Source organism: Heptranchias perlo, chromosome 5 (genome assembly GCF_035084215.1).
Source record: "Heptranchias perlo isolate sHepPer1 chromosome 5, sHepPer1.hap1, whole genome shotgun sequence".
Classification (NCBI taxonomy): domain Eukaryota; kingdom Metazoa; phylum Chordata; class Chondrichthyes; order Hexanchiformes; family Hexanchidae; genus Heptranchias; species Heptranchias perlo.
Genome location: NC_090329.1, coordinates 41735379 through 41762179, shown reverse-complemented (window position 1 = coordinate 41762179; position 26801 = coordinate 41735379). Strand labels below are relative to the sequence as shown.

The 26801-nt window shown below is 42.6% G+C and overlaps 1 long non-coding RNA gene across 1 annotated transcript in view; it reads left to right on the top strand.

Annotated features, from left to right (window-relative positions):
• LOC137321361 (uncharacterized) overlaps positions 1-6593 on the top strand; it is a 31209-nt gene extending 24616 nt beyond the window's left edge. Inside the window, exons 2-3 of the long non-coding RNA XR_010962791.1 lie at positions 3288-3385; positions 5634-6593. This is a non-coding gene — a long non-coding RNA (uncharacterized lncRNA). The remainder of the gene's footprint in view (positions 1-3287; positions 3386-5633) is intronic.
• Positions 6594-26801: the final 20208 nt, after the last annotated feature.

Genomic DNA, 26801 nt, shown 5'->3' with positions numbered 1-26801 from the left:
TATAAAAGAAAAGTTAGCCTGTTTGTTTTGAAGCCAGTGTTTATCTCACAAGTTAGGGGCAATCCCAGACTGCTGACACTTCCATACATTCTGCCTCCTATTCACAGTTGATAGTATTGAACTGGAGTGACATTAGTCTCCTGCTGAAAAGTGAATAGGGCACTCAGTACAAAAGTCAATGTTGGCTTGTACTGTTATATATTACAGAGTTCATCTATTTTCTGTCACAAGAACATAACAGCATATGAAAAGTCAGGAATGAGGAAAGGCCATTCAGCGTTTTGAAGCTCATTGCTCTGGTGCATTAACTGTCCCATTGTGTCATTTAGTTGAATTTTGAATAGCCCCAATGTGTTTTTGCCTCTATTATCTTACTTGGTAGATTGTTCCAGACATTTATCATTTTTTTGCATAAAGCGTTTTTTCCTGATATCTCTTCTAAATATGCTTTTAGCTAATTTCCTTTGGTCATATCATACCTGATAAGGACAATGAATTTGACTTTGAGAACTGAACGTCCTCCTCGGTTTTGATATACATTGAAATGTCATGCATCTGACCGTCTATTAGTCACCCTGATCATTATCTGCTTGGAGCTCAGTTTTTACTGTCCTTATCAGAATAAAAGTGCATATTATTCTTCATTTTGAGGAAGAGAGTTGAACATCTATCCAATTTCAATGCTACTGCAAATTGATATCTATACAGATTGATTGGAAATTGCTCAGACATACAGCCTTTCTAAAACCTAAACTAAAAACGCCTAATATTTCCGCAAGGACTCTCCCTATCATCTGCCATTTCTCTGGGATTTCTGTGGATGGATTACAGATTAAAGAGTCTGAGCCAAACTTTAAAAGCACCTAATAAGAAGCCTACCAGAACCCCCAACTCCTTAAGTCGGGGAAGGGGGGAGCTAGAGAGTGGGTGTCTCATGGTAGAATAGTTCTCACTGTGTAAGCTCAAATATGGAGAACAGGTTGGCAAACTAGTGACCATGTCACCTGTTAGTGAATGTAAAGAATCTTACAACACCAGGTTATAGTCCAACAAATTTATTTGAAAATCACAAGCTTTCGGAGGCTTTCTCCTTCGTCAGGTGAATGTGGAAATGAAATCCTTGAACGTTTCACATTTATATTCAGAGAACAATACCTGGTGATTACAGATAATTTTTCCAACTGCCCGTTGTCAAGGCAATCAAAGTGTTCAGACAGAGAGGTGTTACTTACAGGACCACCGAATATACAAACGGCCAGAACACAAAACAGAGAGAGAGAGGGAGAAATATTCTAAAGGAAGAGAAAGACAGAAAATGACCTGTTGTATTAAAAACATATAACTTTTATTCGCTGGTGGGGTTACGTGTAGCGTGACATGAACCCAAGATCCCGGTTGAGGCCGTCCTCATGGGTGCGACCTGTTAGTGAGTATAGGATTGGGCGTAGGTGTGATGCCCCCCACGGTAAAAATAGCCAGCTGACACTCACTTTCTCAGCTGGGTGAGAAATTTCACTGCTCCCAGTGGCACAGCATTGTTTCACTCAAGCTAGTAGAAAGAAAGAAGAAAGACTTGTATGTATATTGAATCTTTCACGACCTCAGGACGTCCCAAAGCTCTTTACAGCCAATGAAGTACTTTTGAAGTGCAGTCGCTGTTGTAATGTAGGAAATGCGGCAGTCAATTTGCACACAGCAAGCTCCCACAAACAGCAATCCGATAATGACCAGATAACCTTGTTTCAATGATGTTGGTTGAGGGGTAAATATTGACCAGGACTAGTATGTGTAGATTAATGTTAGCAGAGATGATACATACAGGTGAAGTAATATCTCTGAATCACTTAAGAATCAAAAGTAACCAGGCAAGCTGTTAATGCTGTTCCACACATAGAAACATAGAAAATAGGAGCAGGAGTAGGCCATTCGGCCCTTCGAGCCTGCTCCGCCATTCAATATGATCATGGCTGATCCTCTATCTCAATATTCCCACTCTCTCCCCATACCCCTTGATGCCTTTTGTGTCTAGAACATGATTCGCTGGTCTAAAAGCAGAAAATGCTGGAAATGCATGGCCGGTCAGTCAGCATCTGTAAAGAGAAAGGACAGGTTATGACATTTCGGGTGTGCACCCTTCATCTGAACTGAAGGATGAGAGATAAACTGGAATTTTAAAAAGGTTGGCAAAATAGAAAAAAAAGGGGGAGGGAAAAGGGGGAGAGAATCAACAGATACACCAATCACAAGAGGCATGCTTAATAGAAAACAGGTGATATAAAAGAGCATCAGTGCAAAGAAAGGTAAACATATAGAAAGGACAAAAGAATATGCACACGGTGGAGGAAGGGCAGTGAAAAGACACGGGAGAGGTTCATGTACAGAACATCTTGAGAACTAAATTTTAAAAATAAAGAAAAATAAAGCTATAGATGCAGCAAATATGAAATTAAAACAGAAAATGCAATTGAAACACTATGGATCTGCCAATTGCAAGATAGGAAAAGCAGCAGACCAACGTCATAAGCTCAGACACCCCCGCCGCACCCCCCACCCCTGCCAATACTATGCTTTGATACAGGTTCTCTAACCCAAATGTTAACTCATGTCTTCTCCTCCGGTCACTGCCAGACACTCCCCACATCAAACGCACCAACTACAATGAATAAAATGGAAGGTGCAGCTAAGGTCTGAAGTTACTAAAATCTGTGTTAAGACCAGAGGGCTACAGAGTGCCCAGCAGAAGCATCCACTGGTCTCCTGATTTCCACAAATATTTTCACAGATAGGCAAGAAAGTGGATAATAGGAATACAGATAACCGTTGATCCATTCTACTTTGCTGCAATGATCTATTCTATTGATGTAGATCCACTTATCAACTGCTACTTCTTATGCCATTTCTGGATTATTTTCACTGGTGTGAAATAGTATCTCTGGGGACTGTCAAAATAACATGTAGATCTATTGTATAAATAGCAGTCCCATATATGGTTACCAAGCACTGCACAATTGCCCATCATTCTTTCAGTTAACAGGTGTTAAGGTTTCATGTAAAACATTTAAAGGTGAAAAACACACGCTCAATGTGACTCACTGTGGATAAAATATTAATTAAATTAGTTATGCAAATATTTAAATAAGTTGAAGTTTATTTCCATTTAAGAAAATTTATTTAACTCATGTATGTCTATCCACTGCAAAATATTTAAACTTGAACAGGATCATTCACTGGAATGCAAACATCCCTTCAGATGAGATTTAAATATTTGCTTTTTCTTTATACTGCAGGATTATTTCTGACTTTGCAATCCCGGTCGGGGAGTCTCGCCTGCAGAGAGCACGTATTGCACACATTGCGCATGATTTTCTGAGCATTCATTTAAATGGTATAAAAATTGTGAACAGTGTACGTTGGAATTTTTGATCTGTGCTTCTGGAAAATTGCCCCTTAAGTGTTGTTATAGAAATGAGTCAGCTTCACGGTGGGCATGTTTCTTTGCCAAATCCCTTCACACGAGGGTCTAGATTAAGCAGCTGTTGGCAAGCACCCCATTGCCTGCAGCACTCCTTGGCACAGTTGATGATTAATCAGCCGTCATGGTTCATTAATAGGACCTGGAGGGGTAGACTTGCCATGGGGGTCTAGGACTCTTTCCACTTGGCTCCAGATAACTCTGCAAGCCAATGGCCCGCAGGTAGGGTGGTCCTAGCTGGATAAGCAATGGGAAGCTTAACAGCGTTCTGTGCTGGCAATCTGTACAGTTTGAGATAATTGTACTTCATCAATACCCCAGAGTACTTAATCATTGATTCTTGCCAACCTGCGTCTAAACTCTCTGCAGTTAGTTAAGTGGGCTGTGTCCTTACAGGAGAGTACACATGCCGTATCAGATAATCAGAATCCCAACCTGTGTGAATTGCTCAGCAGCTTGGTTTGGAGATACTTAAGTATGGTTTCTGTGTGTATTAAAATGCCAGCCAAGCAAAAGAATGATTATTGAAATGGTATCAGGTTGCAAGGGGTGCTCACTTCCAGCTTTAGTTATAGTCTAGAGTAGAAAATGTTCAATTTAGTTGCTGAAATTCTGGGTTAATTCACTGGTATGAGTGAAGGTTAGAGAGAAAGACTGAGTGTGTGCAAGAGGGGAGCATACATGCCAACTAGTATTTCACACTGACCAGCAGTGTTTCTGGGGGCCCAGTCTGTCTATCAGCATTTGCTGAAAAGATCAAGAATGCACCAAGCTGCTCTCCTCTCAGTGCTGCTCCTATAAGAACCCATCCACTAATCAAAGCAATTCCAATTGCTGCATACTGTAGGTAGGAATTCCCAGGAGTTCCTAGCTACAGTATGCAGCAACCGAAATCCCTTCAAGCAGCAGCACTCAGGTAGGAGCGGCGCTAAGGGAAATTGAAATGGACGGCAATGAAGGAGAAAAGATTGTTTAAATGCAAGTTGTTGAACAGGAATGAGGAAATCACTGACAATGACGGAGGAAAGGGGAGGGCAACATGGATGGCATTGAAGGGTAGAGAATCGTTGAAATAAATGGTAAAGAAGGGTAGAGGGAAAAGGGAAAATGATGGGAATGCTTCTTTGTGGACGGGAGAGGGAAGAAGCTAAGTGTGGTGCTTTGGGCTGGGGGAAAGAGAGTGCCAGTAATAACTGAGAAGGGGAAAGAGTGCCAGCTCAAACTGAAGGCCAGGGGTTGGGGGGGGGGGGGACATGCCAATGTGAACAGAGGTGGTTGCAGCAGGAAGAAGAGTACTAGTTTAAATGGGGAGGGTGGAAGAAGAGTTCCAGCTTGAACCCCGTTGGAGGAGATGGAAAAGAGTGCCAGATTGAATTGAGAGGGGTCAATAATAATGCCATGCTGAATTGAGGGAGGAGAGGGAGACGAGTGCCAGTATGAATTGAGAGAATTAAAGTAGAGCATGTCTTTGTGAAAAGTGGGGAGTTGAATGGGTTATAGTGTGTCTATGAAATGGGATGGGGTGCACTGGGGAAGTGGAGTAGGGTTTGGGTGCGGGAGAGTGACAAAGTAACTTTTGGGTCCTTTTAAAAATTGTCTTGAGCATTGTATTTCACACTTATATTTTCAAATTATATTTTCAAAGGGAAATTGCAATTTTATTCTTATTGTTTTGCTAATGTAATTACCAGCATAGAAAAGGGTACTAATGTTTATCCTGGATGCTATTATAGGAATATATGATGTGACAGTCCTACACAAAGATTTATGGCCACCATTGAGATAATATCTGTTTATGCAGCCTAGCAATAGTTCCTAAAAATTGAAATCATATCTGGAGGAGAGGAAGTTCCTGTGAAGTACCAGACCACAGTATGTGAACGTGTTTTCTATAATCTCATAATAACTACAGTAAGATGATACAATGCTGGTTGCTACTGAATGGATTCAATTTTCATTGGAACATTGCCTGGGGTGAATATTACAGCTGTTCATTCACTCAGCAGAACAGATGTGACAAGAATTAATGACCAAAAAAAAAGTAAAGAGCTGAAGGTCCTTTTATGATTATCATTGTACCATTGCACCTCACCGAGTTAATTTTAACTTGTAATCTTCCTGTCCCTGTCCATTAATACTTACTTCTTCCACTTGCTTTTAGGTTGTCGATTCTACACGCTGTTTGTGATCTGAGAAGGGAGCAGGCAATTTGCTCCAAAATTCCTGCCAATACTGCCCCAGCAAGGCCTTCACAAGGGTTGCAACATTGCCTCATGTTTCCCTATCCTCATGGAGTGGAAGCAGTTGAAGAATGAAGGATCTCACCTTCACTGACTGCTTCCTTTGTGCAACTTGGCTGAGATTAGCACTGTAGAGAGTTATGGGTCCAGTCCGACATCCTGTCACTTCTAAGTTTTCTTTAAAGAAACAACACTTAGATAGTGCCGGAAAATGTGTGAAGTCCCAAATGGAAAGTTTTACCAGTCAGCGGGACTCTAGCTTAGACAGCACTAGTACTAGCAGGGTCTGAGACTCTGGGTTAGGGAACATTTAAACCTGCAGGGTCTGTGTTTCATCTTGGAACTTTCCAAAATATATATGCTCACTTAGAGATAGCAACTGAAAAAGCCTTTCACGCTGACCTTCAAAATGGTGAATCTTTTACTGTATCTGCATTGAATAAAGCCTGCCATTGTTTCTTAAAGCAGAAGTCAGATCATGTTGTAATATAATAACAAGTATGTGTGCGACATATATCTGAATAAATGACACCATCTCAAGACGTATTTTCGTGCAACTTTTGACATCTGAGTGATGTTTGTGTATTACAATTAGATTTATTTAAATACCACTTTCCTTCAACTGCTTTCAGATTCCTAGTATGAGAACATTGAAGTTATTTTCTTTTGATTTCACAGTGCAATAAAATACATTATGCACAATGGTATCATACAGGAGGCTAATTACAATGGGCATGTTCATGTACATAGACTCATGGCATTAGATGCAAGGTTTTTTTAAATGTCAATTTAAAAAGCAGCTACAGCTTGGAGAGAATAACATTAAACTTTGACGGCAGCCATGAAACCCTTTTACCATTGCAAGCTTCGTTTAAATTGAATTGTTCATTTTTAATAACAAATTCTGTCAAAAGTTTCTGAAAGATGTCAATGCTGATTTACAGAACAAAATTAATACTATGAGGAGATCATTAAATATCCACATCCTCCAAAGTAAGAGTGTCTACTTTTCTTGCCATTTGTCAAGAAGATAATCCTTTTAAACCTAACGTGTGAATTCATTCTGCCTTGTTTTGACTTTAGTAGAATTAATTTTAATAGATATTAGAAAATAACCACCATTTGTCCTTTCATTCTTTTTCTTTCCTAAAGAGCAGTGGGGTGCTGCATAGATAAAGACAAAAGCAATTTATTTTGTGGCATTGAATCATGGAATCCCAAGATTTTGCTAAAGCCTTCAAAAAACCATGGCAATCCACGCTACAGTCATTTTTTTCTTTGTTCACATAGCACATTCTGTCTGTCAATCCACCCTCCAGCGAGGAGAATTAGAAGCTGGAGCTATGCAGGTCTGGATGAGATTGTATTTAGTCTCATTTGACATGGGTTCCAGAGATGTTGTTTGAAGCGTTGCCCACCAGGAGCACATATTGGAAATTTGAGCACACACTGTGCACAACATCAGACCAATGGTCAGGAAATCATGCCTGTATGTTGATGTGTGGTTCCCGACCGATGAGGCTCCCCACCTAGAGAATGGCACTGAAAATTACCCCTAAACTTTACAAGTTGAAATCTTTTGATAAAGTCACTGCTTGATTTGGTCAAACATTGACTTCAATAGACATCTGCTTCTCTTTTCTTTGAATGATCCACCCAAAATGGTGCATTTAAGCTCTCCACTGCTGACATGACTGGCATGGTCGAAATGGGAATTGATGATTTTCCTCATTAGTTCTATTTTCGCACCTAACTCTTGAAGAATCGTAACACTGGTGCATGTAGCTGTGTGGTACATCAGTACTCTTTAAATATTTTAAATGCAGACACTTTTGGTTCAGTATAGGACCACCTGGAAGAGGTGTGCGCAACCTAAATCTGTACGGTAGCTCCTTTATATTCACAAACCCATATCACTTTCACATTGAATCATCCTGATGTTTCTCTTAGGCTAACCCTAATTTGAAAAATAATCCTAACTTTAAAAAGCACCATCCAAACCCCAAGAGCTGCATCCCACAACAAATGATAAAAATTTAGCAATCTAATTGGTTTCCCAGTCACGATCAGCCCCCTGTCTATGTAAATCACTATGTAAGACTTGCATTTATTTCATTCAGATAGAAATTTACTAGATCCCCAAATAAGTCAGTGCATCACCTGCTGTACAACTGTGTCATACAGACCAAGAAGATTCCAGGTTTAATCTCCTGTTTTGCCCGATACACTGGGCACAGCATTCCTGCTGCGACTTCCAATTTGTCCTACAATTGTGTATGAGAGGTGAAGTGCCATGAAAACGTACGGCCAAATTTATGGATGGTTCTCTTGCAATGCGAATACATGCAGTGAGACAAAGGAGGGTTGTGGTAATTGGCACTAAGGGCACCCCGCCCAGAGAAGAATCATACAAAATGCCTTGCAGGAGATAGCAGGCAGGGCATTTACACTCTGCAACAGCTGGTGACCTGGCTGCAAATGCAGAAGAATTTGACAGAACTGAGGAAAGGTACTAAGGTACACAGCAGCTTCCTATTGCAAGTATCTGTTCCAAGTAAGCATGCCACAAAATGCGTCTTCAGAACCTGTTACTCTTTTACGACATGCTCCTCCAAAGCTGTCATCCAATTTTACAGCCCTTTGAATGCTTAGCATGTATGGCCTACAGCAGCATGGTACAAATACTGTCTGCAGCTTATTTCTGAAACTGTTGTCATGCTGAAATGTTAACGGAGTTTCACACAGCAAATCCTGTATACCCTGGCTTCCCTGTTACATGTTCGGTTACTGATATGCAGGATGGATTGCAGGATGGCCACATATTGTTATCATCCATGACTCCTTGCATATTGTGAAATACAACAGTGCGGTCAATTTGAGCTGTTGTATCATGGTGCTGTTGCTATTCGATGTGAAAGGAGATGAAAGTGCATCAGTCACCTGTTTGATATATCAATGGGCAGCAATTGATTTATACAGTATATGATCCCAATGCTAACTTGGAAGGAAATGGAGGCATAACAGTTGAGGGAAGAGGTGACCTTAACTGCAATTGGCAGTGCCATCCCTATGGTGGAGATTGGCTGCAAGGTGTCCTTATTTGCAGATGACACAGCTTTGCAACTGCCTCTGTGCCTATTCAGAGTCTGCAGAGGCAACTTTCATTGGTCATTGTTAGTTGGCATGCCAGAACCTGCAGATGAAGCTGGTGACATAATGGCAGGTGCCAATCTGGCTTTAATGTCAGCTGATCTCCCTGGCATACCTTCTTTAACCTTCTTTGTCTTCAAGCTTAGAAAGCAAACCCTGTATTTGCAGAAAAATATGCATTTTTAAAAAATGGCTCTGTGTCAGCTTGGCTCAGTTGGTAGTAATAATGTCCCTGAGACAAAGGTTGTAGGTCACACCCCCATGAAGGACTTGAACATATAATTTAGGCTGTTGCTTCAGTACAGTACTGAGGGCGTGATGCACTGTTGTAGGTCCCATCTTATTGATGATACATTAAACTGAGGACCAATCTGTTGGATGTTAAAAGATCGCATGGCACTATTTGAAGAAGAGCAGGGAGTTCTCTCGGTGTCCTGGTCAACATTCATTCCTCAACCAACACCACCAAAAACAGATTAACTGGTCACTTATCTCATTCCTGTTTGTGGGACTCTGCTGTATGCAAACCAAATGCTGCAATTGTCTACATGACACTACAGTTCAAAAAGTAATCAATGTGATGTGATGCTCTTTGAGATGTCTTGAGGACTTGGTGCAAGTACATTCATTTACATAGAATTACATAGAATTGACAGCACAGAAACAGGCCATTCGGCCCAATTGGTCGATGCCAGTGTTTATGCTCCACATAAGCCTCCTCCCACCCAACTTCATCTAACCCTATCAGCACATCCCTCTAATCCTTTCAACCTCGTGTACTTATCTAGTTTCTCCTTGAACAGTTACCTTCCCAAGATGCAATAATGTTGCTGGCCTTTAATACCCACTATCAGTGGTTGGGACCTCTGCCTGAAATGTGGAAACTGAAGTAATGCATTGCAGTGCTTTCATTAACTAGATTATGCATCTGGCATGAAACTCACACATTCTCTGAGAGCGATGCGATGAGTGCAGCGTCAGTTCCGAGTGCAGACCCGGTGAGTTCCGTAAGCCCTGGCTCCCTGTTCCTCGTTCACCTATTTCCTGGGACCATTTCTGCTGGTTGGAAAATCTACTATCTGGGTTCAGTCAGGTCAATAGGAGGGGCACCACAAGTGGCACTGGTGCTTCTGGGCTAGACACAACCAAACATTCTGCACAAAACATAACCAAGGCTACAGAATGTACATTAACATGTGGTAAGGCAGTGATATTCAGGGGCTTACAAAGAAAATTAAAGTCAATATTTTGACACATTTTTGAAAAGATCAAATTACTGGCACTTTTATGGATTATTTAAGCTGCAAAACTCCAGATGTTTTATTATTTCACTCCGTAGCGCATCCAAGAATAATATTAAATGGAGAAAACAATCTACTTCCGGTTTCCTGACTGCTATTCATTGACCCAGACCTGAAAACTCCACATGGGGGAATCAAAGAGGACATTATCCAACTCAGTTGTGATATCTCCCATGATAGAATAGCTTGTCAACACTCACTGTCTAGGCTCACACATGAAGATTTGGCTGGCTCACTGAAGTAGCTGAGGTTTCCGAGCCCCTGTGGAACTGTGCCCATTCAAGAGAGAGCGGAAGAAATAGAGAAAAGAAAATCATTCAAGGATTTTCTTTATAAAGGAAGATCCACAGCTGGAAAAAGTTAATGATAGTGATTCCATCTATTTAGCTTGAAAGCTTTATTTAGACCAGTACAGAATAGAGCTCTTTTTTCTGAGCTGCAGTATTGTAGAGTTTGTTATATTTATTTACCTACAGAGCTGTCAATCAACCCCTGAATGCAGTCTGCCAGTAGCCCATGATTCTAATGTCACCTCCTGATTGACTACAGAAAAGCAATCACCACTCAGTTCTATAATCTCAGCAACCAGTCAAAACAGCAGCTGGATTGTTTTTTCCATTTAATGTTATTCTGGAGAGTGAAATAATAAAAAAAACATGGAGTTTTTCAGTGTAAATAATCTCTAAAAGTACCAGTAGTTTCACTTTTTTTTGTGCGTTAGTTCTGATTTATTTGATATTTAGTGACAAAATATTGAATGTAATCTTCTCTGTAAGCCTCTGACTATCGCTGCCTCGCCACCTGTGAGTACACGTTCTGCAGCCTTTGTTATGCTTTGTGCAGGTGGACTGCAATGCAGTGAGCTGATAAGATGTGTCTGTTTCCCTGGAGTTCACGTTTCCTGTCGACACAGGCAGCATTTTTCACTCTGCTGATTTGTAAATTATTTAATGAAAGATGGATCAAACGGGAAGTTTTTTCCCAACATCCTTCATGAGCTGACCCAGGAAGAAACACTCAAAAAAAACAGTAGATAGTGCGGTCTGTCCTCCCGTAAGCCAGCTGCGCTAAAGAGTTTGTTATTTCATAAATGTGCAGACTGGCTGTGACGGTTTGGCCAGAATACATGCGCAAAGTCCTGGCGTCATGACATTGGGAGCAATTTTAACCTAACCTGCCCGGTAGGAAACTGACGGGATCGGGTGCAACGCTGGTTTTACATCCCACCCGATTTTATTCTCCAGCGAGTTAGGTTAAAATTACACCCATAGTGTTAACTGGCTCCAGGAAGACTGCCAGCAGTTGGGAAGTCCCAGTTATAAAACGGGCTTCTGGGTTCCCAGTCTTAAAAAAAGTTTATCTGCATTTAGCTATCAGCTGCATGAGACCCATGCTATGGAAGCTGGCAGCTGAAGAACAATGTAAAAGCAGTTCTAGGTACAAGGGAAACCTCTGAGGGAATATTTGAAGCCACACTGTGCTAAATATTATTAGTGTTTTGCTGCTGCTAAATAACATTAGTGCTGTGTATTTAACGGCATGCCAGTCAGGTGTCATATCTTGATTCCCAGTTCAAGAGCAGTGCAGGAATTCTGCAACATATCACTATACAAGGATGGGGCATCATTAAAATGGGGAACAGAAGTGTAATAATATATAAAACAATCAATTTTTAAAATTTGTGAAGCAGGTTATTTCGATATAGAGTACTTAATTGGGGACATCACTAATTGCTTGCTCCAAAAGACTGTTAAAAAGCCTATTACTATATTACAGCAGTGACTGCACTACAAAAATACGTCATTGACATGAAAGCGCTTGGGACGTCCTGAGATCATGAAAGGCGCCATACAAATGCAAGTCTTTTTAAAAATTAAATTGATGGCTTAGATACAGAATCTAACAATGTGAGCTTAGAAATCAACCAGGTACTTTTTGTTCTTGGCAGTGAATGTCTGAAAGAGCTTGTCTGCTCCTGAGCCCACCCCCATTGCTATAGTAGTAGACTGCCGAAAACCTAAAAGGCTGATCATTGGGGAAAAGTCTGAAAAAAAAGGGTATTGGTCATCCGAAGAGCAAGTGTGAGAGAGAGAGAGGGCTCTGAATCCAAATGCCATGTTATGGGCAAAACCCAAGTCCAATTGAGGCTACACTTTTAAACTCAATCCCTTTTGTGCTGTAGTCAGGAGCAAGTCCAGAGTTTTGCTGACCCAGCTTTCTACGGCCTATAACTTAGGTCTAGCAATTTGACCATGGCATCAGGGAATTCAGTTACTATGGGCCCGATGTTACCAGCGCTGCGGGTTCTCGGCGGGGGCCCGGCGAAATCAGTCAGCTCCCCGCGCGATCGTAGCATAATTGGATCCACTTACCTGGCCTTCCGGGTTCCCCACTGCTGATCTGTCAGCTGGAGGAGCTCTATTTAAAGGGGCAGTCCTCCACTGACAGATGCTGCAACAAACAGAAAAGATTAGAGCATGGAGCAGCCCAGGGGGAAGGCTGCTCCCAGTTTAATGATGCCTCACTCCAGGTATCAATACATGGGGTGAGGAGGAGGGGGAGGACAGAGATCCTCCCCCCAGTGGATGGGAGGAAGCGGCCTGCCTCTGCCACCAGGAAGGCCTGGCTCGAGGTGGCAGAGGAGGTCACCAGCACCACCAACATATCGCCCACCTGCATACAGTGCAGGAGGCGCTCCAATGACCTCAGTAGGTCAGCCAAAGTGAGTACACTTAATCTTTCCCCTACACTCCGTCTGCCACATCACCGCCCCCACCCCACATCCCCACCCCACATCTCCTTCTGCACTGCCAACACTACTCTGTCACATCACCCCTCATACCCACTCAAACCTCATCCTCATCTTACCTGCACCTACTCACCTCGCCAGTACTCATCCCGCCACTACCACTCAACACAATCCTCATACAATCTCATGGCTCTCTCTCATACTCACCCTCTCGTGCATCTCTTTCACAGTCAGCCTCACTCAACCTGCCATTACCTGTGCTGCAGCCACAGGGCATGCATCACACATGTGCAGTGGGCAGCGTAAGGCAAACGTGCCGTGAGCATGAATGGGACGCACAAGGGTGTTTGAGGTTTTGTCATGGTTGTTACTTATATTGAATTTCTGACCAACTCACATCACATATTATATTGTCACCACTACTGCCATGTCTTCGCGAATCTTATCTGGTCTGTGCAATAATGCCCTTTCCTGAGGATCACTATGAAGACCCACAACTGATGCCACCCATTGTGTCACTGCAGAGTGGGTGTAGGTGTATTTGCAGGGCTCTTTTGTGCAGACAGCTGAGAGACGTCGGCGATGTCCCCGGTTGCACCCTGGAAGGATGCGGCGGAGAAGTTGCTGAGGGCAGTGATGACTTTGACAGCGACAGGTAAGAAGATGGTGCTCGGGCCAGCCAGGAGCAGCTTGGCATGAAGGAGGCTGCAGATGTCCACGACTACATGTCGAGGGACTCTGAGCCTGCGTGTGCACTGCTGCTCAGAGAGGTCCAGGAAGCTGAGCCTCGGTCTGTGGACCCTGTGGCGAGGGTAGTGCCCTCTGAGACGCATCTCTCTCTGTGGTTGCCCTCCCTCCTGCTGTACAGGTGGATGTGTCACAGCACTCTGTTGTGGAGCTCCACGTGTTAGTGGTGGACGGCGTGGATGGCGAGGCTGGTGAGGCTGGTGATGCTGTTCGCCCTCCAAGGAGGTCATGACTGCAGCTACGGCGGCCCCCATCCGGAAGATGTACATCTGAGGGGGTCCGCAAGGTAGGTACATGTCTCTGGACCCCGGGTTAAGTGTGCAAGTTGGTGACTTTGATTGTCAGGAGGAGGGTGGTGGAGGCCAAACTTTGTCCCAAGTGACAGAGTGGCCTCCTGCAATGAGTGAGGGTTTCCCCCCACCACCTGTCAAATGGACCTTTGCAGCTGCCACAGGCTGACAGCTGCAACACGTCCATTTCAACTGAGAGTGTTTCCCCCAGTGTGGGAAACAGTCTAAAATCCCACCCCTCCTCACATAATCCCTTAATCAGGTCAGTTAATGACCTGAACAAGCGAAATAAATGTCTTCAAGTGGCATCCCGCTGGCTTTAATTGCCTGCGGAATTCCCACCAGCGGGGGCTGCGCGCGCACGCCGGCGCGTCAGCGGGGAACCCGGAAGTGCGCGGGTTCGAGGCGGGCTCCTGTCCTGCTCCGGGATTTCCCGATTTTCGGGACCCCCCCGCCAGGAACGCACCCGATAGCGGGTGCTAAAATGCTGCCCTATAATCATAGATGCATTTAAGGGGAAGCTAGATAAGTACATGAGAGAGATAGGAATAGAAGGGTATGCTGATAGAGTTAGATGAAGTAAAGTGGGAGGAGGCTCGTGTGGAGCATAAACACCAGCACAGACCTGTTGAGCCGATTGGCCTGTTTCTGTGCTGTAAATACTATGTAATACTATGTAATACTATGTAACACTATGTAATATAACCATGGGCTTTTGAGTGACTTCTGTAACATAGCCTTTATTTGATTTAAATTACCTTGATTAATTCTTTATGGAGTTAAGGTTACTGAAACAGCTCTGATTATGCATTGTGTCAAGCTTGTGTATCATACCAGCATGTCATATGGCTGGAGGTGAGAACAAGATGATTTTTAGTATCTCATTAAACTGCTTTTGTTTCATCCAAATGTGTCCAAAGTTCCAAAGGCCCAGAATTTCCTCAAATGGCACAAGCGACAAGTTACACCAAAATTTGCGGCAACTTTGCTGCGGCAACTTAGGCTAAAATTTCCTGAGAATCTTATTAGTATGCACCAGAATGTAAAAACTGGCATAAAACAAGCAGAAATCAGCGTAAATATTCAGGGCCCAAGGAAAACATGGAAGCTATACCCTATTCCGTCTTTTATGCATCAAACCATCTTTTGTGCACATTAGGCACACATGTTTAAGAAAATGCAATTGAGAAAGATTTTCAATTTTTAACTTAACTCAACTCATTCTGATGTTGTAAAAATTAATTCAAAGGTCCAGAAAGTACAGTGTAAGTCTCAGCGAGGAGAAATTAAAAAAAAACCTTAAAAAATTGGCATAAAACGCAATCACTAAGGATTCTGCTGCACCGGTGTAAATTTACACCAATTCAGAAGTGGCATGAAGGCAGGAAACTCGCATTCTCTGATCTTTTGCATGGGGGTGGAGCTAGGTTAATGAGCGGCTGAGGTTTTCAAGACTGAGCTCAATAGATTTTACTTTGGTAAGGGTACCGATAGATATGGAGTAAATGTGGATAAATGGGGCTGAGGTACAGATCCTATGTTTGGCAGAGATTTCACTGGATCGGCGCAAAAGAGGGAGGAAATTCAGGCATCGCGTAAAATTGACAAAAGTCACTTCAGCCCGAATTCCTTGATCTTTTGCACCGAAAATTGGCATTTCAGCATACTTATGACGTTGTTTCGGTGCAAGTTTCAGGAAATTCCAGGCCTTTGACTCAAATTGGTAAGGATTCAGGGCTTCCCTGGAATAAGTCGTGCTGGAGACCACAGACCTATTCGAGAAGCAGTGGTAACATAATGGAAAATAGCTTGTGGTGATGCACTGGCCTCATCTGTGTACCATTGATATCACCATACCAGAGACAGGAAAGTGAGGTGGTGTAATTAAAACTAAATCTAAATGAAATTTTAAAAATTGGATCTCACATCCCGGGGTTCCTAACAGCATCAGCTTTTCTACTTTTTTTTTGTGCCTTGTTCTGAACCTGGACAGGAAAGGTCCCTTTAAAATGTAAGGCCTCATACTATACTGTTTATCCCTACCATTCAGTCAGAATTCTGGCATCAAGTCAAAACCATGCTGGAAATGAATGTAAATTAAGCTATTAATATTAATGGAGTGACATGACCCCTTGCTCAGTGCTACCAAATAAAAAATGAATTTTTGTCCTATGTCACACGGAACTGCTTTGTGTCATTAGAATTGCTGACGCAAATAAAATCTAGTTCATAGCATTGTGTTGACCTTCAATTAATACATAACCATGGCCTACCAGCAATTACTTCCTGTCTTAATTTTTTTATCAATACAAACTTTTGATATTTTTTAATAAATGCACTGAGCAATTGTCAAAGTAAAGTATAAGATTTGCACATTGAAAAGAAGCATATTTTACTCTATATATAATGTTGAAGTAAAATTCTTTTACTAAATTGGGTGGTTTATAATGGCAGTTTAATTTTTTTAAATGTTAACTTTATACAGAGCTCCCTAGTTTCCTATTTACTTATTGCTTAAACCGACTTTAGTTTTGTGGCGAATTACCCCTAATATTTTTAACTGGCGATTGTAAGAGAGATGAAGAGTTTCAAAATAAATGAACAAATAATTATTATTCAGAAATGAAGACTATAAGAGAACCACTCCTATCTGTGTCTCAGGTTAGGGATTACAGCTGCTACAAATTGCAGAGTGTAAACAGCAGAAGTTTTTCTCCATTACTTTGAATTTTAAATGTCCACCACCGACGAATAATTTTAATTGGCTACCAGGCAAAGTTAGACTTCTGCAAATAAAAACAGAAAATCCTGAAAATGTACAGCAGGCTACTCAGAATCCAAAAGAGAAAGGTGGGTTAATGTTTCAGATACTAATTGACCTACTATTACAGTACATTTCCAGCATTTTCTGCTTTTTTTTAAAGATTTCCAGCGCTCAATTTTTTAAGTAGCCATGATGTGGAGATGCCGGTGATGGACTGGGGTGGACAAATGTAAGGAGTCTTACAACACCAGGTTATAGTCCAACAGTTTTATTTGAAATCACAAGCTTTCGGAGGCTTCCTCCTTCGTCAGGTGAGTGTGGGATTCCATAAAAGTACAGCATATATAATCAGTGAACAATGCCTGGTGATTACAGATAATCTTTCCAACTGCCCGTTATCAAAGCAATCAAAGGACTTGAATGGTGTTCAGACAGGGAAACATTACATACAAGACTACCGAATACACAAACGGTCACAACAAAAAGAAGAGAGAGAGAGACACACACACACACACCCGAAACGCAGAGAGATAGAATGACCAGTTGTATTAAAAACAGATAACTTTTTTTTTTTTTTCGCTGGTGGGGTTACATGTAGCGTGACATGAACCCAAGATCCCGGTTGAGGTTGTCATCATGGGTGCAGAACTTGGCTTTCAATTTCTGCTCGACGATTTTGCATTGTCGTGTGTCTCGAAGGCCGCCTTGGAGAACGCTTACCCGAAGATCGGAGGCTGAATGTCCTTGACTGCTGAAGTGTTCCCCGATTGGGAGGGAACCCTCCTGTCTGGCGATTGTTGCGTGGTGTCCGTTCATCTGTTGTCACAACGTCTGCATGGTTTCGCCAATGTACCATGCTCTGGGGCATCCTTTCCTGCAACGTATGAGGTAGACAACGTTGGCCAAGTCACAGGAGTATGAACCATGCACCTGGTGTCCTCTTGTGTGATTTTTTTTTTTATTCGTTCATGGGATGTGGGCGTCTCTGGCAAAGCCAGCATTTATTGCCCATCCCTAATTGCCCTCGAGAAGGTGGTGGTGGGGCCATTTCAGAGGGCAATTAAGAATCAACCACATTGCTGTGGGTCTGGAGTCACATATAGGCCAGACCGGGTAAGGATGGCAGGTTTCCTTCCCTAAAGGACATTAGTGAACCAGATGGGTTTTTACGACAATCCGGTAGTTTCATGGCCATCATTACTGATACTAGTATTTTTAATTCCAGATTTTATTTAATTAATTGAATTTAAATTTGCCAGCTGCCGCGGCGGGATTTGAACTCATGACTCTGGATTTTAGTCCAGGCCTCTGGATTACTAGCACAGTAACATAACCACTATGCTACCGTACCCGCTGATGGTGGTATCTGTGTCGATGATCTGGCATGTCTTGCAGTGGTTGCTGTGGCAGGGTTGTGTGGTGTCGTGGATGCTGTTCCCCTGAAAGCTGGGCAATTTGCTGCGAACGATGGTCCGTTTGAGGTTAGGTGGCTGTTTGAAGGCGAGTAGTGGAGGCGTGGGGATGGCCTTAGCGAGGTGTTCGTTGTCATCGATGACATGTTGAAGGCTGCGATGAACATGGTGTAGTTTCTCCGCTCTGGGGAAGTACTGGACGATGAAGGGTACTCTGTTGGTTGTGTCCCGTGTTTGTCTTTTGAGGATGTCTATGCGATTTTTCGCTGTAGCCCGTCGGAACTGTCGATCGATGAGTCGAGCGTCATATCCCGTTCTTATGAGGGTGTCTTTCCGCGTCTGTAGGTGTCCATCGCGTTCCTCCTCGTCTGAGCAAATCCTGTGTATTCGCAGGGCCTGTCCATAGGGGATGGCCTCTTTGACATGGTTAGGGTGGAAGCTGGAAAAGTGGAGCATCGTGAGGTTGTCCGTGGGCTTGCGGTAGAGTGAGGTGCTGAGGTGCCCGTCTTTGATGGAGATTCGTGTGTCCAAGAATGAAACCGATTCTGAGGAGTAGTCCATGGTGAGCTTGATGGTGGGATGGAACTTGTTGATGTTATCGTGTAGTCTCTTCAATGATTCTTCACCGTGGGTTCATAGGAAGAAAATGTCGTCGATGTATCTGGTGTATAGTGTTGGTTGGAGGTCCTGTGCAGTGAAGAAGTCGTGCTCGAACTTGTGCATGAAAATGTTGGCGTATTGGGGTGCGAATTTGGTCCCCATGGCTGTTCCATGTGTTTGGGTAAAGAACTGGTTATCGAAGTTGAAGACATTGTGATCCAGGATGAAGCGGATGAGTTGTAGGATGGCGTCTGGAGATTGGCTGTTGTTGGTGTTGAGTACTGAGGCTGTCGCAGTGATGCCGTCATCGTGGGGGATACTGGTGTAGAGTGCCGCGACGTCCATCGTGGTGAGAAGTGTTCCTGGTTCAACTGGTCCATGGGTGCTGAGTTTTTGTAGGAAGTCTGTAGTGTCGCGACAGAAGCTGGGGGTTCCCTGTACGTTGGGTTTCAGGATGCCCTCGACGTATCCAGAGAGGTTCTCACACAGGGTTCCGTTGCCTGATACGATAGGACGTCCTGGTGTGTTGGATTTGTGTTTCTTTGGGAGGCAGTAGAAGTCTCCCACGCGGGGAGTACGTGGGATGAGAGCACGTAGGATGCTTTGAAAAAAAAAGTTAGTTGTTTTTAATACAACTGGTCATTCTATCTCTTTCTCTGCCTTTCGGGTCTGTGTGTCTCTCTCTCTCTCTCTGTCTTTGTGTTGTGACCGTTTGTGTATTCGGTAGTCTTGTATGTAATGTTTCCCTGTCTGAACACCATTCAAGTCCTTTGATTGCTTTGATAATGGGCAGTTGGAAAGATTATCTGTAATCACCAGGCATTGTTCTCTGACTATATATGCTGTACATTTATGGAATCCCACACTCACCTGACGAAGGAGGAAGCCTCCGAAAGCTTGTGATTTCAAATAAAACTGTTGGACTATAACCTGGTGTTGTAAGACTCCTTACATCAATTTTTTAAAATTAGGCTTGGGCATGATTCGAATTTACATTTGTTTTCTGTTACATTATGTAATACAGTGCAGGGGTCAAACTGTAGTTTGCAGTGGTCCCATAATTTTAATTTAGGAAGAGGGTACTGTTCCCATGCTAAGGGGAATTAATTGAGTTCAGAGCAATGTGATCTGAACTAGATTTAATTTCCAGTGTAATTGGGTTATTTGATGACCCTGTGCTCATTTACTTGTGTCCCACACAGAGGGGGTGATTTTAAACCCCCAAGAACACAATAACTGCAAAATTTTCGGACTTTGCATTCCCAGTGGGAAGCCTGTACTTTTACACATCAACTTTAAACCTGGAAATAAAGCCGGGTTGCGGTCGCGATCCAAAATACAACTATTTTCAACTCCAGGCATAAATCGGAAGCTGTGGGAAAGCCGCCCAAGTAAGTTTAAAATCGGTTTAACTATCTACTATGTCAGAAATAAAGTACCTTAAGTACCTCAATGAGGTACGTTTGGTTCTTTTACTATCATCCCGTCAGCAGTTAAAGCCGGCGGGACTTCAGCATTCAGGAAGCGCGTGCGCACACTGACGCCTCTGTGGGAAACCCAGAGGATGGCAGGTTGGGGGCCGGCTTCCTCACCTGCTTGGGATTTTCACAATTTTCGCAGCCCCCCCCGTCCCCAACGCACCCGCAATTTGATTTGAAAATCGTGCCCACTGCATTGAAAGTGCAACTTTTAATGTGCATTGTCTCAAGAATAACTCTTGTAGAACGTGTAACACACTTGATAACTCTGACTATAATTCTTTCTCCGTGCAATGGGAGATGCAGCACTGAATTGGGGATTACTACTTGATCATTGAGACTTGGTAATTACTTCAAAAATGAAAATTAAATTGAAGCCATTTTACACGTAAGTCAACACAACATTTATCAATCTTGGGATATATATGCTAGAAATAATTGTCTCCACAGTTCAAGTTAGTTTGATAGATTACAGATCAGGAGGTGATGGAATACATTCCTGGATGGCTGCAGTTGCAACAAAACTCAAGGAGACTGACACCATCCAGGACAAAGAAGTCTGTTGTGATCATCATCCCTTCCACCATTGGCACACTGTGGCTGCAGTATGTGCTACAAGATTCACTGCAGCAACCTGCCAAGCTTACTGCGAAAGCACCTTGTACTGATGTCAGACTTAATGTTTGATATAAAGCCCTAAAATTTGTCTTTTTGTAAACTTTTAAAGATTCAGTGCTCCACAGTTGTTGCTGGATTATTCTGTATGCTAATTAGAAGCTTTCTTCCCAGTGCCATCCTTTATGGTGATGTTAAAGTTTTCACAAGAACGAGGTCCATGTGACCTCTCTGGCTTCAACTCCGAGTCCTAATGACGTGATTGGCAGGAGCCAACAGTTGGGAGTGAAAGTACATAAACCACCTGTTCCCTCTGCTGGCATTTGCTGCATGAGTGTTGGTATCTGTATAACTTCTGGGGCTGGGAAATTTTATTTTTAAAGCCTTCTTTAGTTCCTACATATCTATGGGAAAATCATTTTACATTTATCTCGGCATCACAGGTTTTCTTCTTACCGCTACATATTGATGGTGCTTGTGTTACTCACTATGCATAGTCTTCCTTTTATTGGATCTGCTAAGATTGTTCCAATCACTGCCACATAGTGCTAAAGCACAATATTACTGGCATGTAAGCTGTAACGTGTCTGTGACAGTGTGTGGTGTTATGCGAGTACAGCCTAACCGGCACATGCTCAAACATAGTGTCATTAGCATTGCCATCATTAAATGTTTAATTCCATCAGTGTTCATATGTAGAAATCTCCATTTATAAATAATTCATCATAATTACTTAACCAGTTGGTGTCCCCTTTTTAAAAAATATACTTACGGTAACCAAACTGTGTATATATTTATATAAATGGCCTGAAATGAGTATTTGCTTAAACTTGCTGCTCTGAGCATGGTGATGTATAGTGGGAAGAATGTCTCGTCAAACCAACCCCCCACTCAGTAATTCTGTTCTGAACCATCGGCACATTCCTAAATATGGGAATCTCTCCTGTACCAATTCCTGATGAGCTGTTATTGATTCAGTTGGTGGCAGCTGGTTGGAAGCATTTGCTTAACTTATCACAATAACAGGAGTCCAGAGTGCTGCTGACAAGTACTGGACACTCATGATGTTCAATTATTCTCTGAGTAAATATTCTTACAAAACTGCCTCCAGTGGAGAGCTCATGTGGTAGTGCGTGAGCTATTATCGGATTTTCAGTGGTGATCATTAAAACAGGAACACCTTCTGTGAGTTGTAGTAGTCATGACAACTGTTGCATGAAGGAGGTTTTTTTTATATATATTTGCATTTTTGAACCCTTCATTTTATTTTATCGTCCCTTTTTTTTGGTTGTTTTTCTCTTTTTACTCTAACTTCCTCCAGCTGCCCAGCCCCCTCAATATAACACATCTTTTTCTGTTAATATCTGCCACTAGGTCTCTTCCAATAACACTGTAACCAGAGTCTGAGAGTTTCCTGGAGTCACTCATCCTGTTATTTATTACTGAAGTTCAAATTCTTTTTTTCGGCTTTTAACTCCCTTGGTGAAATTTAAACCAGGCAGAATAGTACCTCCGTTTGGCAGCAGTAATGAGGCAGGTGGGGGTGGGAAAATCAGACAGGGACCCGAACCACCGAATCCCTGACCATTTTAAAGTCAGAAGTATTTCCCGCCAGAAGTGACGGCAGCCCCTGGGAGCACCCACCCAAAAATGGGCACACATACTCAAACTAAGTGACAATGATCATCTGTCACCTTTTCTGTCACCAATACCCAAGCAGCGCTGGATTCCAACAGTGCCTGTATACAACAGACGCCCAGCATTGCTAGGGTCAGCAGAGGCAATTTAAAAATTAAAAGATCCACTACAGAGAGTATAATCAATTGAGGGGCTCTCTATGCACTCTCTCCCCCAACTGGCAGTTTTTGTCAGGATGTTTAGAGGCCACAGTTGGCAGATGGCCCCTTTAACTGCTGCACGTACCATAGTCCTGCAGCAGCATCAATTTTCCGGTCTCCTCGTGGAAGGTTCACCGGTGCGGGCGTAAATCCCGCCAGAAGCCCACCAATAAAAACTTCCATTAGGCTAATCGCCGGAAATTTGCTGGGTCAGTGGCACGACAGTGGCAAGCGCAAAACCCACTTTGCCAAATTAACACCAACAAGCTACAGGAAAGTCTAGGCTACCATATCTAACCAATAGGGTAGGGCAGACAATCTGCTCCCAGGCCTATGCTACTGCTGCTCTAAAACTGAGTTGTGAGGAGCTGTAGGAGAGTGGTATGAGATGGTACTCCCTCTGATTTACTTTTTTTCTCTCTTCCTTTAGAAATGCACCTATTGGCAGGACTGAGATTGGTCATTTAGGGTTCACTGAAGGATTGAGAGTGGTAACCCACATCCTAGAGCTTGTTTTTTTCCATTTCCTGTCCTGTGTAACGATGCCTCGCTCTGGTCACCCCTTCTCCTGATCACTCCGCAGGTAGTCATCATCTTGAATTTGTATTTCAGGCTTCTTTCAAATGCTGCCTGAGAATGTTCAGCTTTCCAGGTTTTCCAGTTAGTACTTTAACTTTACCTGAGGAAACAGAGATCATAAAACTGAAGCTCTTTATTGTACACAGTAGGAGAAGGGAAGAATTGGAGAAGCTATTCACAGTTTGAAAACAACCCTTGCTGCTAGCTTGACATTTAATAATAGAAAAAAAGGGCACACTTAATTGTAGTGTTAGCTTTTTAACATGCCACCCCACTTCTTATTCTCTTACCTAAGAGATATGTGTCAGAATCATTTTACAAAGTGAAAGGTACACCACTGAGACTTTGTACAGGAGGTTTTATTTTATCTTATGCTGACCAGATCCTTTACAGATAGAAGATACTTTCAGATCTTGTAAATAATATTTAGCAGGTGTTCCTAAACCCCGATGAGAGGTCTAAACCCAAAACGTCAGGCTTTTTTTTTCTCGTTTTTCTCAGCTGTCTGAGTCCAGTATTTTACATTTTTATTGTTAATTTAAAACTTTTATTGTTAAATTAATCATTCTTTAAAACAACGTCTACAGTTTGATAGTTATGGGACAAGAACATCCAAAATCTGCCCCTCCCCCCACTGTTTATTAATACAACATCAGGTATTTGGAATTTTAAAGGGAAGGTGGTTCAATTTAGGATAATTTTTCACTTTTTCCCCTCCCCAATATATAGTTTTCTGTCCGCCTCCCCTGACACTGGTGTAATTTGCTGCATTACTACATGGGTACTACAGCTTGCCAGTGGCTCATCCAAGTCATTAATCTTTATTACGTGAGCTGAGATAGCCAATGTCAGCAGGACATTTAACTACAGGGGCATCATATCTGATCTTTACCCACTGTCCACACACATGTATTTTGACGATGATTGTGTTACTGGAAGTCATTTAGCTGAATAAAATGATGGTGTACATAAATTTAGAAGAAATGTCCCGAATACTAAAATGTGAATTTGAAAAAAAAATGAAGGGGAAATTATTGCTTATGGTTTATGAATGAGAGGAAAATTTTCAGCCAAAACGTCAAATGCAGGAAGATACATCTGTAAGTTTTGTATTTCCGTTGTAATACTGCAGATACGAGTTTCAGATCTGAAGCTGCTTACAGCACTGTAGAGTTGTCAGATCTGAGTTATACTACCAGCTCCACATCACTCACTGATCAGGATAAAGAGAACTCTATTCATGTACGCAAGCACATGTGCACAAAGCTCCACTCACTGCATCCAAGTGACACTTTTTTAATGGTAAAAAAGAGCCCATGGGCCAGTCAGCTTCTTGCTAACATTAAAAATACTTAAAAATAACATTTGAAGACGTTTCCCAGCTGATGCATTTTTAATGTTTCTTTCACAGCATTTGCAGGCAACCTGGAGCTATTCCAATGTTGAAACCGTGAAACTAGCTTCTTTGAGATGGTCATGCAACGCAAATAAGAATATGATCTTGGCAACTTCATCAAGGTGAATTGCTGTGTAGTAGAACTGAAAACAACAACAACTTGCATTTATATAGTACCTTTAATGTAGTAAAACATCCCAAGGCGATTCACAGGATCATTATCAGACAAATGTTGACATCGAGCCAAAGAAGGAGGCATCAGGACAGGTGACCAAAAGCTTGGTCAGAGGTAAGTTTTCAGGAGTGTCTTAAAGGAGGAGGTAGAGGTGGAGAGGTGGAGAGGTTTAGGGTGAGAATTCCAGAGCTTAGGACATGGACAGCTGAAGGCATGGCCACCAATGGTGGGGCAAAGGATGTCATGGATGCACAAGAGGTCAGGATTGGAGGAACGCAGAGTACTCAGAGGGTTCATAGAATCATAGAAGTTTACAACATGGAAACAGGCCCTTCGGCCCAACATGTCCATGTCGCCCAGTTTATACCACTAAGCTAGTCCCAATTGCCTGCACTTGGCAGGGTTGTAGGGCTAAAAGAGGCTGCAGAGATAGGGAGGGTTGAGTCCATGGAGGGGTTTGAACATAAGGATGAGAATTTTAAATTCAAGGCGTTGGTGGACCGGGAGCCAATGTAGGTTAGCGAGCAAAGGGGTGATGGGTGAATAGGACTTGCTGTGAGTTAGGGACTTTTATTTCTTTAGAGGCCTTTTCTAGCATGATAATCACTTGGAACTTGAATAAAAAAAACAGGGAACTACAAGTCAGTTAGCCTGACATCAGTCGTTGTGAAAATGCTGGAATCCATTATTAAGGAAGTGGTAACAGGGCACTTAGAAAATCATAATATGATTAGGCAGAGTCAACATGGTTTTATGAAAGGGGAATCATGATTGACAAATTTACTAAAGTTTTTTGAGGATATAACTAGCAGGATAGATAAAGGGGAACTGGTGGATGTAGTATATTTGGATTTTTGAAAAAGCATTCGATAAGAACATAAGAACATAAGAACATAAGAAATTGGAGCAGGAGTAGGCCAATCGGCCCCTCGAGCCTGCTCCGCCATTCAATAAGATCATGGCTGATCTGATCCCAACCACAAATCTAAAGAACACAAGAAGTCGGAGCAGGACCCGGCCACATGGCCCCTGGGCCCTCTCCGCCACCCACAGGGCATTGACCGATCCGAACTCAGCTTCATGTCCAATTTCCTGCCCGCTCCCCATAACCCCTAATTCCCTTTACTTCTAGGAAACTGTCTATTTCTGTTTTAAATTTATCTAATGATGTAGCTTCCACAGCTTCCTGGGGCAGCAAATTCCACAGACCTACCACCCTCTGAGTGAAGAAGTTTCTCCTCATCTCAGTTTTGAAAGAGCAGCCCCTTATTCTAAGATTATGCCCCCTAGTTCTAGTTTCACCCATCTTTGGGAACATCCTTACTGCATCCACCCGATCAAGACCCTTCACAATCTTATATGTCTCAATAAGATCGCCTCTCATTCTTCTGAACTCCAATGAGTAGAGTCCCAATCTACTCAACCTCTCCTCATATGTCCGCCCCCTCATCCCCGGGATTAACCGAGTGAACCTTCTTTGTACTGCCTCGAGAGCAAGTATGTCTTTTCTTAAGTATGGAGACCAAAACTGTATGCAGTATTCCAGGTGCGGTCTCACCAATACCTTATATAACTGCAGCAATACCTCCTTGTTTTTATATTCTATCCCCCTAGCAATAAAAGACAACATTCCGTTGGCTTTCTTGATCACCTGCTGCACCTGCATACCAACTTTTTGATTTTCTTGCACTAGGACCCCCAGATCCCTTTGTACTGCAGTACTTTCCAGTCTCTCGCCATTAAGAAAATAACTTGCTCTCTGATTTTTCCTGCCAAAGTGCATAACCTCACATTTTCCAATATTATATTGCATCTGCCAAATCTCCGCCCACTCACCCAGCCTGTCTATATCCCCTTGCAGGTTTTTTATGTCCTCCTCACTCTCTACTTTCCCTCCCATCTTTGTATCATCTGCAAATTTTGATATGTTGCACTCGGTCCCCTCCTCCAAATCGTTAATATAGATTGTAAAGAGTTGGGGACCCAGCACCGACC